At 42.2% G+C, this 16,026-nt stretch overlaps 1 long non-coding RNA gene and 1 pseudogene across 3 annotated transcripts in view; both read left to right on the top strand.

The window, feature by feature from the left end:
- Positions 1-446: 446 nt before the first annotated feature.
- Positions 447-1,477, top strand: LOC112391913 (cathepsin Z-like; annotated as a pseudogene).
- Positions 1,478-11,511: 10,034 nt separating this feature from the next.
- Positions 11,512-16,026, top strand: part of LOC112390808 (uncharacterized) — a 20,645-nt gene continuing 16,130 nt past the window's right edge. For 2 of the 3 annotated variants that reach the window (XR_003001359.1, XR_003001345.1), the window contains exon 1: positions 11,512-12,855. This is a non-coding gene — a long non-coding RNA (uncharacterized LOC112390808). The remainder of the gene's footprint in view (positions 12,856-16,026) is intronic. The other variant, XR_003001349.1, reaches the window with a different exon arrangement.

The raw sequence follows: 16,026 nt of genomic DNA, 5'->3' as shown, positions 1-16,026 counted from the left end.
GTCATCTGAGTGAAACTGGCGAGAGACAGTTTCCAAATACATGAAGGAGAGTAGCAAGAAGAGTTGGTACAAAATGAGAAAAATAGTTACAAAGGGTGGACAGTGGTAGGGCCCAGTGCCTAAGTCCTGGTGTGGATGTTACCTCTCTGAGTTCTCAGGAAAGGCAGGAACCTTTAGAAAAGAAGGCAGCCAGAACTCTATCTGAGGTAAGCCAAGCTTAGACCAGGCACAGCAGAAGTCGACGAGCATCCTTTCTACCCCTGCATCGAGGCTGGTTCTATGTACCACGGCAGGGCGCTTGAAATTTAGAGACATGAGGGTTTAGAGTTCACTTCTAGTCTTAGATTTAGATGTCAAATGGCTAAGAAAGTAACAAATGGGGAGTTCTGGAAGGATGTGATTCAAGAAACAAGAAATGGGGGTCCGATCGCACCGGCGCGGGGGCCATGGCGTCGTTAAGGCCGCCGCCGCCGCTCTGCCTGCTCTTGCTGTTGGTGGAGCGGCGCAGGCCGGTTTCCACTTCCGCCCGGGCTGTCAGCCCCTGCGCGGGAAACAGCTCACCCAGTCGGGGCGCAAGACATACCCCCGGCCTCGTGAGTATCTGTCCCCATCGGATGTGCCCAAGAGCTGGGACTGGCGCAACGCGGATGGGGTCAACTACGCCAGGGTCACCAGGAGGCAGCACATCCCCCAGGACGGCGGCACCAGCGCCACGGCCGACCGGAGCCCCAACAAGCGCAAGGGGGCGTGGCCTTCAGCACATCATCGACGGCGGCAACGCCGGCTCCTGGGAGGCGGGCGACCACCTGCAGGGGTGGGAGCACGCCCGCCTGCTCCGCATCCCCGACGAGGCCCGCAACAACGACCAGGCCAAGGACCAAGAGTGTGACAAGTTTAACCAGTGCGGAACCTGCACCGAATTCAAAGAGCGCCGTGTCATCCAGAACTACACCCTTTGGAAAGTTGGCGACTATGGCTTGGTCTCCGGGAGGGAAAAGGTGATGGTGGAAATCTACACAAACGGTCCCATCAGAGGCGGTACGATGGCAACAGAAAAGAGGTCTAACTACACTGGAGGCATCTATGCTGAATACCATGACAAGGCCTACATAAACCACATCATTTCCGTGGCCGGGTGGGGCGTCAGCGATGGGATGGAGTACTGACTTGTCCGGAATTCATGGGGCGAGCAAGGCTGGATGAGGACAGTGACCAGCACCTACAAAGATGGGAAGGGTGGGCTTCCCTGGTGGCGCAGTGGTTGAAAGTCCGCCTGCCGATGCAGGGGACGCGGGTTTGTGCCCCGGTCCGGGAAGATCCCACATACCACGGAGCGGCTGGGCCCGTGAGCCATGGCCGCTGGGCCTGCGCGTCCGGATCCTGTGCTCCGCAACGGGAGAGGCCAAAAGATGGGAAGGGTGCCGATTACAACCTTGCTATTGAGGAGAACTGCACATTTGGGAACCCCACCGTTTAAGGCAGACGTCTCCAACGAGCAGTTCTTAAAGAAATGATCTCATGAGCCGTAACCAGAGGGGATCCCATCATCATGGGCACTGGGTTGGTACTGCCATGGTTCGAAAGAACTGGGGGTTGATGTTCAAGTATCTGACGCCTGGTAACGGCACTGAGCACGGAGGAGAGACACCCGTCAAAATGCCTCATGGGCTGAAAGAGCGATCCCAGGGGAGAGTCTGAGGGGGGCGACTTAGCACCTGCACAGGACTGCTTCCTGTCATGATGATGGCAGCAAACCATCTACCTGGAGAAGAGTGATCACCAGACAGTGAATGATGTGACCTACGTTTTCTTCAATAGATGATTTGGCAGCTATGGTTTGTGATGTATTTAAGAGGTAAAACATTTCAGACTTATCACCAGTTCCTTTGTCACCTTGAAATCAATGGTGGGGTAGTGGGGGGAGATGGCAATTTCAAGATGCCAAGGGATGAATAAAATACACACTTCAAGAAGGAAAGGAAGGAAGGAAGGAAGGAAGAGGGAGGGAGGAGGGGAAGGAGAGGGAGAGGGAGGGAGGAAAGAAGGAAGGAAGGGAGGAAGGAAAGAAGATAAGGAAAGAAAAGAAAAAGAAAACAAAAAAAGAAACAGGAACTGAGAGCCCATCATGGGGCAAGGTGTTGGCCCCAGGACTGGAGACATGGGCTTGATTAGACACAATGCTGCCCACATGGAGCTGTGGTCTGTCCAGGATTATGTGTCTTACATTCCAGCCCACTGTAGGTTTCCAAGATTGGATGGGGTTGGATAAAGCACAAGTACACTTTCAGAACCACGTGCTAATATGTGTGGAAATAATAACTAGAAAAGTCTGCAGTGATAGGACTCTGTTTTCTTCCCCTACTTTAGTGGTATTGCCCACACTTCAAATAACCTTTGTACTATGCATCTTCCGTGCCGTGTTTCTTCAATACCTGCCTTGGCTTCTCTCCTGCTAAGCTCTGCTCTACCACACACTTTTGCCTCCCTAGAGAGCTAATTATAAGCCTGTATTTTAGTGTCTACTTACAAAGAAAGCTTGTGTCAAAAGCAGCACATATCTATATAGAAATTGCAAAGAGTGTAAGTCCAGAACAGTGATGAAGCAATGCCCATGGATATGTTCACCAAGTAATGATTCAGGGAAGTCGAAATTGGTCTGGTTAGGATAGTGCTGGCAACTGGATGCCTAATAAGTGTTTACTGACAATAATCATCATGATAATGATAAAATGACCTGGTGTAAGTTTATTTGGGACGTTTTCTACCAATAATGAGGGGGCAGAGGAACTTCTATGCTCATCAAGATCAGAGCTTAGAAAAAAAAAAAAGATCAGAGCTTAGGCTACTTCAGCCTTGTGGGTAAGTTTACACCTTTGCAGGCCCATAAGGTTTTTCACTAGTCCTTCCATCTTGAGAAATAATGCTTCTGACGTAATCGTAGCTTAGAATATTTGAGCATTAGGTTTAAGTGACGTTTAATCACAGGCTTTCTTGCTAACGTTACAATCTCTTTTAGGCCTTTGGTCTCTTGAGCCAGTTCTGCATAGCTGGGGTGCTATTATCACTTTCTCTTCTCTATTTCAAGGGTATAAGGTGTAAGGGGGAAAAAAAGTAGAAATAGGAATAGTTTAAGTGTGCATTTACATCTTGGATTTTGAAGAGGAAACTCAGATCTTCCAAATTGTCTTTTATCATCTATTCAAGGTCTAGAGCACTATAGAAGTTCCCCTCCCCTTAAAACAAAACAAAAACTTTTTTCAGAGCTTCCATGCACTTTTGTGTTTATAGATGGAAATATCTGTGGGACTACACATTTTCAAGCCTTACTGCAGATCCCTAGTTCTAGTGGGATTATATAAAACCTGGTATTGTTGAAAACCCTCCTTCTGTCTTCCATTCTTGAAGCAGGATTGAACATTTTATCAAACTGACAGCAAGGGAGTGTTTTACCTGCTTGAGTTAGTCTTACTATTTTATTTCAGTGCAGTGTGTCTACACCCTGCTGGGTGTGGAGGCCATGACTCACCCGGAGAGAGGATGTTGTTCACTGGGGGCATCCAGGGTGTTGCAGGATGACTGAGGCACTTCTCATTTGGACTTGGTGCCATTTTGTTCCTTCCCTTGTTCTGGCTTGGATATTTACTTGGCTACTTGCTCCCAAGGAGAACCAGTCCGTTGAGTATTCAAATATTAAATCCTCTTTCTACACAAGTGGCCAAGCAAGTTTTTACTGGAAATGTAGCCTGGTGCCTGAGGAAAGATGGGGTGGGGAGAAGAGAGATTGAGGTTAAAAGGCAAAGGGACCTGCAGAAAATAGCTTTTCTGTCTGATTACAAGTTTTATGACACTTTTCCATTGTCCATAATCTTTGTGCACAAGCTTCAGAAACATTTAGTGAGAATAACCTCACGTTAATCAATTTGTGCCAAGAAGCTTCCCCTTCCTGCTGCAGCACCATCCGCTTGGCCCATTAGAGCTCAGAGAAGGACCTGACCCCCTGGCGGTCTGACTCCTGTGAGTCACATTTTGTACATAACACCTCCTCCCTTCACCACCTCTCAGACTAAGCAGGTGCCCAGAGCTCTAGTGGTTACAGGCCAGGTAAAGCTGTGGGGAGAAGCTATCTGGACGGAAACAGCTGCACTCAGGTGAAGGGTGGAAGCTGTACACCAGGCACCCGGTTCCTCCTGAGGTTGTCAATACTCTCCTTGTTCTCAGAGGCTCACTCACCCCTGTATCCTTCTCTTTCCCTCCTGTGGGCACTTCCGGAGCTGGGTAGCTTGAGTACAATTCTTACCCAAAGCTTTTCCTCTCTTTTAAAAAATATAATGTGACTAATTTATCAAGAGTTATATCCAAGAGTGTTCAAATTGGGTATTTGGGGTAGTTAGTCCCAAACCCAACTGTATATCAGAAACATGGGAGCAGGGAAGAGGGGGAAGTTGGTTTAGAAATACACATTCCAAAACAACAAAGTCCTACTGTATAGCACACGGAACTATATTCAATGTCCTGTGATAAACCATAATGGAAAAGAATATGAAAAAGAATGTAAATGTGTATAACTGAATCACTTTTCTGTACAGCAGAAATTAACAAAACATTGTAAATCAACTATACTTCAACAAAATAAATTAAAAAAAAAAGAAATACACATTCCAGGACTAGATAGCTTTATTGGAGAATTCTACCAAAAATTTAAAGAAGCATTAACATTACTCTTTCTCAAAATCTTCCCAAAAATTGAACAGAAGGGAACACTTCTTAACTCATTCTATGAGGCCAGCATTACCCTGATACCAAAGCCAGTAAAAGACACAACAAGGAAAGAAAACTATAGACCAGGACCCATTAAGAATATAGATAAAAAAAAAAAAATACTAGCAAATCAAATTCAGTGACATATTAAAAGGATTATATACCGTGACCAAATAGAATTTATTCATGGAATGCAAGGATAGTTCAGCATTTAAAAATCAATCACTATAAGAACAAACATATAGACACCAAGAGGGGAAGTGGCCGGTTGGCAGGGGGGGGGGGGGGGGCGGTTGATGGTAGTGGGATGAACTGGGAGATGGGGATTGACATATATACACTAATATGTATAAAACATAACTAATAAGAACCTGCTGTATAAAAAATAAATAAATTTCAAAAATTCAAAATAAATAATTTTAAAAAATCAATCACTATAATATACCACATTAATACAATAAAGAAAAAACCCCACAGAATCATTTCAATTGATGCAGAAAACCATTTGACAAATTCAACACTCAATGACAAAACTAGAAACAGAAGGAAACTTCCTCAACATTATAAAGGCCATATATGAAAAATCCTCAGCTAATATCCTACTCAATGGTGAAAGACTGAGAGGTTTTCACTTAAGATTAGGAAAAAAAGAAGGGTGTCTGCTTCCTTCAACATAATATTGGAAGTTCTAGCCAGAGAAATTGGGCAATAGGAAAAAAGGCATCCAAATTGGAAAGAAAAGAGTAAAATTATCTCTGTTCACAGACAACAGAATCTTTTATGTAAAAAATCCTAAGGATTACACACACACACACACACACACACACACACACACACAACAGCTAGAGTTAATTTTAAAAATGTAGCAGTTGCAGGATACAAAATAACATACAAAAAATCAGTTACATTTCTATACACTAGCAATGAAAAATCTGAAATGGATATTAAGAAAATCATTCCATTTATCAGGGTGTCAAAAAGAATATAGTACTCAGGAATAAATTTTTAATCAAGGAGGCTAAATACTTGAACATTGAAAATTACAAATCATTGCTGAAAGAAATTAAAGAACACTTAAATAAATGGAAAGACATCCTGAGTTCATGTACTGGAAGACTTTATATTGTTAAAAGGAAAATATTGCCCAAATTGCTCTACACATTCAATGCAATCTCTTTCAAAATCCCAACAGCAGTTTTTTTTTTCCAGAATAGAAAAATCTATTTTAAAATTCATATGGAATCTCAAAGGACCTGGAATAGTCAAAACAACGTTTCAAAAGAAGAACAGACTTGGAGATCTCACACTTTCTGATTTCAAAGCTTACTACAAAGCTACAATAATCAAAGCAGTGTGGTACTGGCATAAGGATGGACATATAGACCAGTGGGATAGAATAGAGATCCTAGAAACAAACCCTTGTATATGTGATCAAATGATCTTTGACAAGGGTGCTAAGACCACGTGATAGAGAAAGGACAATCTTTTCAACAAATGGAACGGGGAAAACTAGATATCCACATGCAAAAGAAAGAAATTGGACACTTTCCTTATACTATATACAAAAATCCATTTTGTTTAGGAACAAAGACCTAAACTTAAGAGCTAAACTATAAAACTCTTAGAAGAAAACACAGGAGAAAATTTTCATAACATTGGACTTGGTTATGATTTCTTGGATATGACACCAAAAGCACAGGCAAGAAAAGAAAAAATAGACAGACTGGACTTCAACAAAATTAAAAACTTTATTGCATCAAAGGACATTCTTAAGAGAGTAAAAGGACAACCCACAGCATGGGAGAAATATTTGCAAGCCTGATAAGGAGTTAATATTCAGAGTATATTAAAAACTCCTATAACTCAGCAAAAAATCAAAACAAAACCTAATTTTAAAATGGGCGCATTAAATGATGTATTTTAAAAAATAAAATGGGCAAAGGACTTGAACAGACATTTCTCCAAAGAAGATATACATATGGCCAATAAGCACATGAAAAGATGCATGAAGATCGTTAGTCGTGAGGAAAATGCAAATCAAAACCACAAAGAGATACCACTCCACACCCCTTAGGATGGCTATTACCCAAAACAAAACGAAATAAAACACAACAAAAAACAAGCAAAAACTCAAAATGAAAAAACAAACAAAATAACAAGTGTTGACATAATTGTAGAGAAATTGGAACTCTCGTGCATAGCTGATGGGAATGTAAAAAGGTGCGCTGTTGTGGAAACCAGTTTAATGGTTCTTCAAAAAGTTAAACAGCATTACATGGGACCCAGCAATTCCACTCCTTGGTATATACCCAAAATAACTGAAAGCAAGCACTGAACCAGAAACTTGTATACCATTCACAGTAGCTGAAAAATAGAAACAACCCAACTGTTTTACCAAGAGATGAATGGATAAAGAAAATGTGCTTTATACATACAATGGATATTGTTTAGCCATAAAGAGGAATGAAATTCTAATACATGTTATAACGTAAATGAACCTTGAAAATATTATGCTAAGTAAAATAACAAAATGACAAATATCATATGATTCAATTTATACGTGGTACCTGGAAAGTAGAATAGAGATTACCAGGAGCTGGGCGGGGCAGGGGGAGGGAGGAATGGAGAGTTATTTTTAAACCCTTGCAGAGTTCCTGTTTGCGATGATTAAAATGTTTCAGAATGGATAGTAGTGATGATGGCACAATGCTGTGAGTGTATTAGTGCCACTAACTTGTACACATAAAAATGGTTTAAGTGGTAAATTTTATATTATGAATATTTTATCATAGTTTAAAAAAAAACCTTTTTTAAAAACAATACACATACCAGGGCCCCATTCTTGAAGAACTGAGAGGCTGATGTGGTAAATATGGGGTGGGAACCTGGAGTCTGTATTTTCTTTGAAATGCCTTCTTGTCTTTCTCAGGCATAGACAGGTTTGGGAATTTAGGATTTACTCTCTGTCAACTCTTTCCAAGGGGACTGATGCCATTCTGTGAGGAAATGCTCACCAGTCTATGAGGAGTACGTGTTTTTCATGGATCTAAGTGTATTAAACTTAAAATGCTGCTTTTAAAATCTGAGATTGTCATGATCACATTGTTTTGGTATTGAGGTGCCCACTCATTTATGGTAGCAAGAGCCAGGTTGTTTTTTTAAAATGTCTGTACTTGGGTAAAATAAAAATGAGCAATTCTTTGTTGGGTTCCCCCCCCAGATTGTGAAATTTTAATGGTTTGTTGAATTCCAGAGGCTGGAAACCTTCGCTCCAGATGCCAGCCATTTGAAAATATGGTAACAGAGACGGCTCCTGCTATTTATTTGTACAATAAGAAATTGAAAGGATCTATACATTTTTCTGTTGTTCGCAGGATCCTTGAGCAAAAAATGGGAGACTTGAAACTGACAGTACTAAGATGTTATTCCTCCTGCTGCGTGTGGCAATGTTCCTCCTCCATAGGTGGAGATGGGGCCGGGAGGGTATAGTATAACTCTTCCTGGAGAAGATGCCTTCTGGTGCCCCCCAGTTGCCCTTGAAGGCCCCCCCTCGCCTCCCCTGAGTTTGGGGGCTGAGGAAGGGCAGGGGCTGAGGAACAGCCGTTGCTAAGGGATGCCCTTGCGTTCCAGAGGACTGCGTCTGACGGGAATGCAGTCTGTTGGAGCCACACCCACCCCGCCCTTTAGGCAGATTAGTTAATTATTGAAAAGTGCTTGGGAAGCACAAAGGGCTGGAGAGACTCCATGTGCTGTTGCTCAGGCCTGTGTGGGAGCTGGCATTTCTGAGACACTGAGGCTCCTCCAGGAGTCTGTGGAACAAGAAACAGTTCTTCGCTGTCGTGGTGCAGGCTTCTCAGGATCTGTCCCAGGAAACAGCCAGACGGTTCCAGGGAATTCTTATACGGTGCATTCTATCTCCAGAGAGAAGTTAAGTTTCTTTTGTGACAGGATTTGTAAGATATTTAGATAAATGAGCCACATCAGACTCCAGTTTTGTTTTCTTGTTTTAAATTTTGTTTGTTTTAAAAGTTTACATTCAGGTCATTTATACATAAACAAGATCATGTAATATATTCTGTCCTGTGACTTACTTTTTTTTTTTTTTAACTTAACAATGTACCCTGGAGTTCTTTCTGTGTTAGTACATAGAGGCTTCCCTCATTTTCTTTAACAGCTGCCTTCTTTCCTGATTGTGGGTACATAGGTGTTTGCCATTTTTCAGCATCACAAACAATATTACAGCAAACATACTTGGACCCAAATTTATGTGCTTATGCATAAATATTCTGAAGGATATATTCCTAGAGGTAGAATTTCTGGACTAAAAGGCATGCACATTTGAATTTGGGGTAAATAATACTAAAGCTTCTCCCCAAAAATTCTGTTCTAATTTACAAAGACACCAAAATACTCATCAACACTGAACATTATCAATTAAAAAAAAATTGCTAACATTACATGCAGAAAAATCCGTGTCATTTAAAATTGCATTTATCTGATTTACCAGGTTAATTGTGCATCTTTTCATATGCCTGCTGACCATTTGGATGTGGGGGAGCATTTTCTTGTAGTATAAAAATACAGAAAAGTACACAAGTCGTAAGTGTACCACTGAAAGAATTAACACAGCCTGAGCTCTTCTTGTAACCACCACCCAGGTCGAGAAATTGGAATATTATCAGACCTTTTCCCCACCTCCCCCAAAGAAATCACTATCCTGTAATATACCTCCTATGGATTAGTTGTGCTTGTTTTTGAACTTCATAAAATGGAATCATACAACATGCACTCTTAGGTCTAGCTTCCTTCATTCAACATTGTGAGTATCCACGTACTTGCTCGTAGCTGTAATATATTAATATACATTGCTTATTATATTCCATTATGTGAATATACCACAATTTATTGATTGATGGACATTTGGGTTCTTTCCACCTTTCAGCTATTAGCAAATATTGATGCTATGAACATTCTCGTGCATGTTCTTTAGAATACATGTGCATACATTTCTGTGGTGTGTATATATCTAGGAATGAATTTTGGGGTCATAGGTAGTACTATCAAACTGGCTAATTGCGAATTTCCTATGACTATTCCTTGTATGTTAATTATTAGGTGGTTTGTATGTGTTCTGTTTATTCTGGATGTTAATTCTTTGTATAGCTATTGTAAATATTTTTTCCTGGTCTTTATTTAGATTGACTTTTAGTTCGCAAAGTTTAAAATTTTTATTTAGTCAATGCTATAAATCTTTTTCTTTATGGTTTCTGAGTTTTATATCTTGCTTAGAAAGTCCTTCCCTATCTCAAGATTGTAAAATACTCTCTCATGTTTCCTTTTAATACTCATTTTGATTTTCACATTAGGCTTTTTAATCAATCTGGAATTTATGAGGGGGAGAGACAGAGGCTAATTTATTATCCAACACTTAGGGCATGAATAAAATTGTACCATTGGCTGCCTAGATTTTTAAATATTTATTTTTTTTGAATTTCAAGACAGGTGATAACATCAAAGAGCTAAGAAACTGTCAAAAATTAAAAAAAAATTTTTTTTTTTACTTTGGTATAGTTTCCCCTAATTTACGCCTCAGTTAGATCTTAAATGGGGCAAATGTTCTATATCAGTGGTTGCCACCCCAAATGCCATGCATATAAATGGTCAATAACTAGTTATTCATTTACTGTGCATTGATTTAACTTAAAGGTGTGGTTCTCATGGACTTTTGTGTCTAATAAGGAGGAAGATTCCATGCTGGAATCTTCAGGCTAGCCTGATGCACACTGAATCTGGGTTCTTGGGCTAGGATAACCACAGCTGCTTCTTCCCTCCTAAAGCCCCAGCTCCTCTCAATCTGAGTAGATGCCCCCAAATAGGTCATGTGCTCTGAGTCCATGCTCAGTATAAAAAGGGGTCCAATTTGAACTTTATCACAAATCCCCAGGGTCAGCTTTTGTTTTTAGACAGGACTTCCTCAAGCAAGGCTGCCCGCTTAAGGGGAACTATTTTCCTGACCAGCTGGATGTTGGGTGTAGGGTCACATAGGGGAGAGGTGTGTTTGAACTCAGTCTGTTCTCCCCCTTAGCCTGACGTGGCGCATCGGCTCCTTGTCGTGTCTGTTAACTAGTGGTGCTCAGCATGGGCTTGTCTGGTTGTTCGCAGACTTTCCAGCTGCTTGTGACATGAGCTGGTTTTGTTCTGTCTGCCCCTCCTCTTTGAAACCTTTTTCCTTACACATTTTTGGGAAGGCGGATTACTTGGGATTTAGTTAACACGTTAGAGAACTGGAGCTTGAGCTGGGATGAGGAGAAGAAACATCCCCCTAGCTTGACAAAGAGCTTGGTTTCAGGCTGGTGAACTGCACATTCCACGGTGAACCACCTGAGCTGGTTTGCTTGGAATCTGCTCTGCTGGCCAAGCTCCAAACATATAGTCAAAAGTGGCCTGAAATCACTCATTTTGCCACTTGCATTCTTAGCTTCACAATGTAAGGATTTGGCTGGTGCCTGTCCTGAAAGCATGGAATTTTCTACTGTGTGTGACACATGGCATTATGTGTGCGTGCGTGCGTGTACGCATGTGCAGTGTGCACAGGCTTGTCTGAACAGGCACGTTTTCAGCTGGACTATTTATACCTACAGACAGGCAGTGATTAAAGATCACAGTGTATGGCAGGTTTTCTTCGATTTCCAGAATCGCCTGTCTGTATTTGTAGGTTAGTGTCTTTGGAGAAATGCGATGGAGCATCTTGCATGTGCGTGCAGCCGATCCCCTAGGTAGAGGACCTTGCCTTGGAAATATCTGAGGATAATTTACTTAGAAGAAGTCAGTGTGCTATTTTTTGGAGGAACAGGTGTATTTGACCACACATTGGGGGAAGTGAAGACCTGAGCTCTGAGAAAGTCAAGTGTGAGGCCCTCGGAGGTGGTTATTTATATCAGAGTGATGCGTACTGAAAGCCGAAGTCTTTCATTCCACCAGCATCACAGAACTAATTTAGAGAAGAGGAAGGGCATGCGCTTTGCCTTGTTAAATGTCTACTGTACTGAAACTTCTGGTGTGGGTCAGACTTTTCATGATCCAAGCACAGGCTCTGTTGTAGAGGAAAGGGCGCTCACACGCGCTTGCTTCAGCTACTTCGTGGATAAAATGGCTCACTTTCCATTGGTTGATAGATGTGTGACTTCATTCTTGCTTCCTTTCCTGAGATGTCTCCCCCTCAGCCCTGCATGTGAGCAGCCTGGTGTGCATGTATGCGGGGGGAGGGGAGAAAGGACCTTAACATAATCTCTCAGCTCTAAATAAGAACACTGGACTCTAACAACCGCCCAAAACAATACATTAGAAACTCTTGTGTTCACTGTTGTAGTAAATGAAGTCTCATACAACTAGCTTCCATTTTTATCTCTCTTGAATTGTAAAGTCCCCTCCCTCACCCCTGCCACTTGGGCTCTTTCGGTTATGGGAAATGAATGTGTTTCAGAACCAACATGTCAGAATTATGAGGAAGAAGTTGGCAGTGGAACAAACTATGCGACATGCTTGACAAGAACTGAGAAACAATACATCTCAGATTTTCTGAGGCAGTCTTCCTTTCGTTCAGAAATATGACCCAGAAGCCACAGAAAGGGAAGTACCTTTGTAGCACCATTAGGGTCACAAAGAGTTAGTCTTTGTTAAGGAACCAACAGAGGATCTTTCTGCACAGAAAGATGAGGTGTCTGTAGGAGGAGAACACAGTCCTGCTTCCACGAGGAGTAGGTGGAAATTGCAAAAAGAGAACTTGTGATCATTTGCTTCAAATGAGAAGAACAACGTGCAGAACGCCCAGAAGGATGGAGCAGGAAGGAAAGGCGAGGTGGTAGGAAACCTGAGCATGTTTACATAAATGTTCAGCTCCTTCTGGGCTTGCCTAATCCCCGTCCTTTGGAGTTTGCCTTTTACGAGGGTAAACATGGTTTAATAGTGAGCAAATATTCGTTCACATAATTAAAGCCTGTTGTGTTGAACAGGAAACATCCAAGGGAAATCTGCAGGTGCCTGCAAGCAAGGGTGACTCTGGAAGGATCTTGGTATGTCGGTGCCTTCTCTCCCAAGGTGAGTGTCCCTGGAATTAAGCCACCAACGACAGGAGAGGAAACAGACAGCTTGTAAAAAATTGGAGCAGCGTGGAAAGGTTCTGAACTGATTAATAAGCTGCTAGCCCTGGGGAGGGTGTAAAAGGCATCTGGGATATTTGCATTTTTGTTTACTGAAGGGAGGAAAGCGTCTCACAACTGTCTGCCGCCCTAATTCATTCAGGACATGATATATTTCCAAGACTACTGCCATCTCAGGGTTTGAATCTGTTTTCAGTTTCACTCCAGGTTTCGCCACACATGTATAATAAAAAAAAATAATACGGTTCCAGTATAACTTAAGAAAGAAAAGCCAGCCTGACTTCTAAAATCCAATTTTGCCCCCTGAATGCATTTTCTTCCTGGAGGGGGCCATGTGATCTCTCCCCTCCTTACCATGCTGCATTCTCTTCATTCCAAGTCCTGGTCACAGCCAGACAGAAGCCCTTATCCTCAGGCTGTCGGTGATGAATGAGAGGTATGCCTTGCTCAGCTCTAGAGTGGAGACGAATGGGTGTGTAACTCACCATAATCCGTGGCAAGAAATGATACGTGCCGTGCCGTGAGAGGAAAATAAAGTGCTGATGGAAAATTAATCTTATTAAGGAGATTTGTTTGCGGTGACATTTGAAATGAGCCTGAAAAATGAGGATTTTGACAGATGGCAAAGAGTGTCACTGGTATTATTACGGTATTAACGTTCAATAATATCTAAATGAAGCTGAATCTGTTCAGAACTCCAGAAGATTTTGTGAGGCCGGTCTGGGCACACTGCTCTGCTGGCAGTAGCACCCCAACTATCGTCTGGCGGACCATCTCTCTCCCATTCTTGACCTGAGTGGTTTGAATGGGGCTGACCCCACCTCCTGGCTCTTGGTATGTGACCCAGACTAGCCAATAAGAGAACCACATTCCCTTAGCACAGTCATTGGCTCCAGGCTCAGGCATGTGACCCAGACTAGCCAATAAGAGAACCACATTCCCTTAGCACAGTCATTGGCTCCAGGCTCAGGCATGTGACCCAGACTAGCCAATAAGAGAACCACATTTCCTTAGCACAGTCATTGGTTCAGGGCTGAGCATGTGACCCAAGTTGGTCCAATCTTGGAGGTCTTTCAGGAACCACTGGGGAAAAGGCATCCTCTTTCTGCTGGGGATGCTGAGCTGGTGGTTGGTATTTAGGAGCTGCAAGGGGCCTGTTTTGTTACCACAGAGGGAGAACCTGAGAAATGGAGAGATTCCTGAGCACCTGGAGCCAGCTGTGCCTGAAACTCTACTTTGGACTTTTTAGTCACTCAAGGCAATAAATTCACTTTTTAATAAGCCATTTTATGCTTTTCCCTTGCAAACAAAAATGTCCTAACCAATACAGAAAATTTTAGATATACTGCTTAAACAAACAAACAAAAAACCCCAGTGGAGCAAGGGGAGTTGTAGATTCACAGAGCAGTTTCCTAGCAAAAAGAAGTCTTCCTGTTGCTAACATTTCCAGGTCCCAGTGACTAAGAATTTGCAGACTTTATTCTTAACTCCCCTGGTCTGAGGCTGCTCACCAATCTCACTGATTCCTGTGTGCTAGATATTTTTCCATGAATCAGAAATGAAATATGCAGCTCTGTAGCCACAAAGCAATGAAAACAGCTCATTTGCCTTGCGTGTCTCTCCAAACAAAAAGCTTTGCTTTTTTCTGGGTCACACGTTGTAAGTGAAGAGTCATAATGATAATCCTGTTTGGATTTATTAATAGTTGAATAGACTATTGAGAAAAGATTTGTTAATCATCAGAAGCAAATTCACCACAGAAGCACTGCAGACAGAGTGGGACAATTGCCTTGAGCCAACTAAATCTCTGCCCCTTCAGGGAAAACCCTTGGATGTTTGAATTAAGTGCCACATCTGGAAATGCAGAAAGATCATTGCTTTTATTGAGTGCTTACTGTGTCCTTGGTACGAAGAACAGTATTTTGCCTACATTCTCTCTCAATTTCATCAACTCTGTGAGGTAGGTCCTAATCCTGTTCTATAGGTGGGGAATGAGACAGAGACTACCAGTTGCTACCCAACATCCATCCTCTCCTTGTTCCTTACAGAAAGGTAACCCCAAGCAGTTACTGCTTCTACTTCAAAGTTTATGATCCATGGGCAATTACTGCAGACATTTATCATTTTGCAAACATCTTATCATGTCACTCTTGCAGCTGTGGATGGCCATGTGATTGGTTCTGGCTAGTGAGACTTGAGTAGAAGTCTTCCGGGGATCTCTGGGAAAGTGTTGCTGTCCTTATATGGATATTGCCCCTTTCTCCTTGTTCCTTCCTTCTCCCTGCTTGGAACGTGGGTATGAGGCTGGTGGTGGAGCAGCCATGTTGTGACCTTGAGGCAACCATAAGGAGGACAGCCATATCCTAAGGGTGGTGAAGGAGGACTATAGAAGGAAACTGAGATATTCTGACATTGTAAAGCGACTCTTTCTGCCCCAGAAAACCTACTTTCAGACTTGTTGTGTGAAAAAATAAACCATTATTTGGTTAACCCAATGAGGTTGGGTTTCTGCTACAGAAAACTGAATTCTATCCCCAATTGACACGGGGAAACTGAGCTAAAGAAGTTTAAGGGACTTGCGCACATTTCCATATAAAGTGGTGTCTCAAAGCTGAGTGAGACATAGTACCCAGCCTTAAAGAATTCAAGCCTAGTTTGGGAGGCAGATACATAAATAATTATAGTATAATGCCATTAGTGTAATGATGTGATTTGCCTAGGGTATCATGGATATCTACAAAAAAAAAGAGAGTCAGATGTGGAACAGGAGTTAGCCAGGCAAAGGAGAGAGGTGGGAAAAGAGATTATAGCTTGAATAAAAGGTATGGAAGTGAGACGCAGCATAGCATACGCAGGGAGCCACAAGCTGCTTTGAGTTGTTGGAGCACAAAGTATGAGGCAGGCAGTGGTGAGAAATGCAGCTAGAGAGGTGTTTCATTTTGCTATTGCTGCATAATAAGCCACCCCCAAAACTTAGTGGCTTAGAACTACATTTCATCATTTCTCATAATTCTGCAGTCTGAGCTGAGTTCAGCTGGGTGGTACTTCTGTTCATGGAGTATCTGTTGGGGTTGGAATATCTTTTTTTTTTTTTTTTTTTTTTTTTTTT

Source organism: Neophocaena asiaeorientalis, unplaced genomic scaffold, assembly GCF_003031525.2.
Source record: "Neophocaena asiaeorientalis asiaeorientalis breed wild unplaced genomic scaffold, Neophocaena_asiaeorientalis_V1.1 scaffold233, whole genome shotgun sequence".
Taxonomy (NCBI): domain Eukaryota; kingdom Metazoa; phylum Chordata; class Mammalia; order Artiodactyla; family Phocoenidae; genus Neophocaena; species Neophocaena asiaeorientalis.
This window is presented reverse-complemented; position numbering and strand designations above follow the sequence as displayed.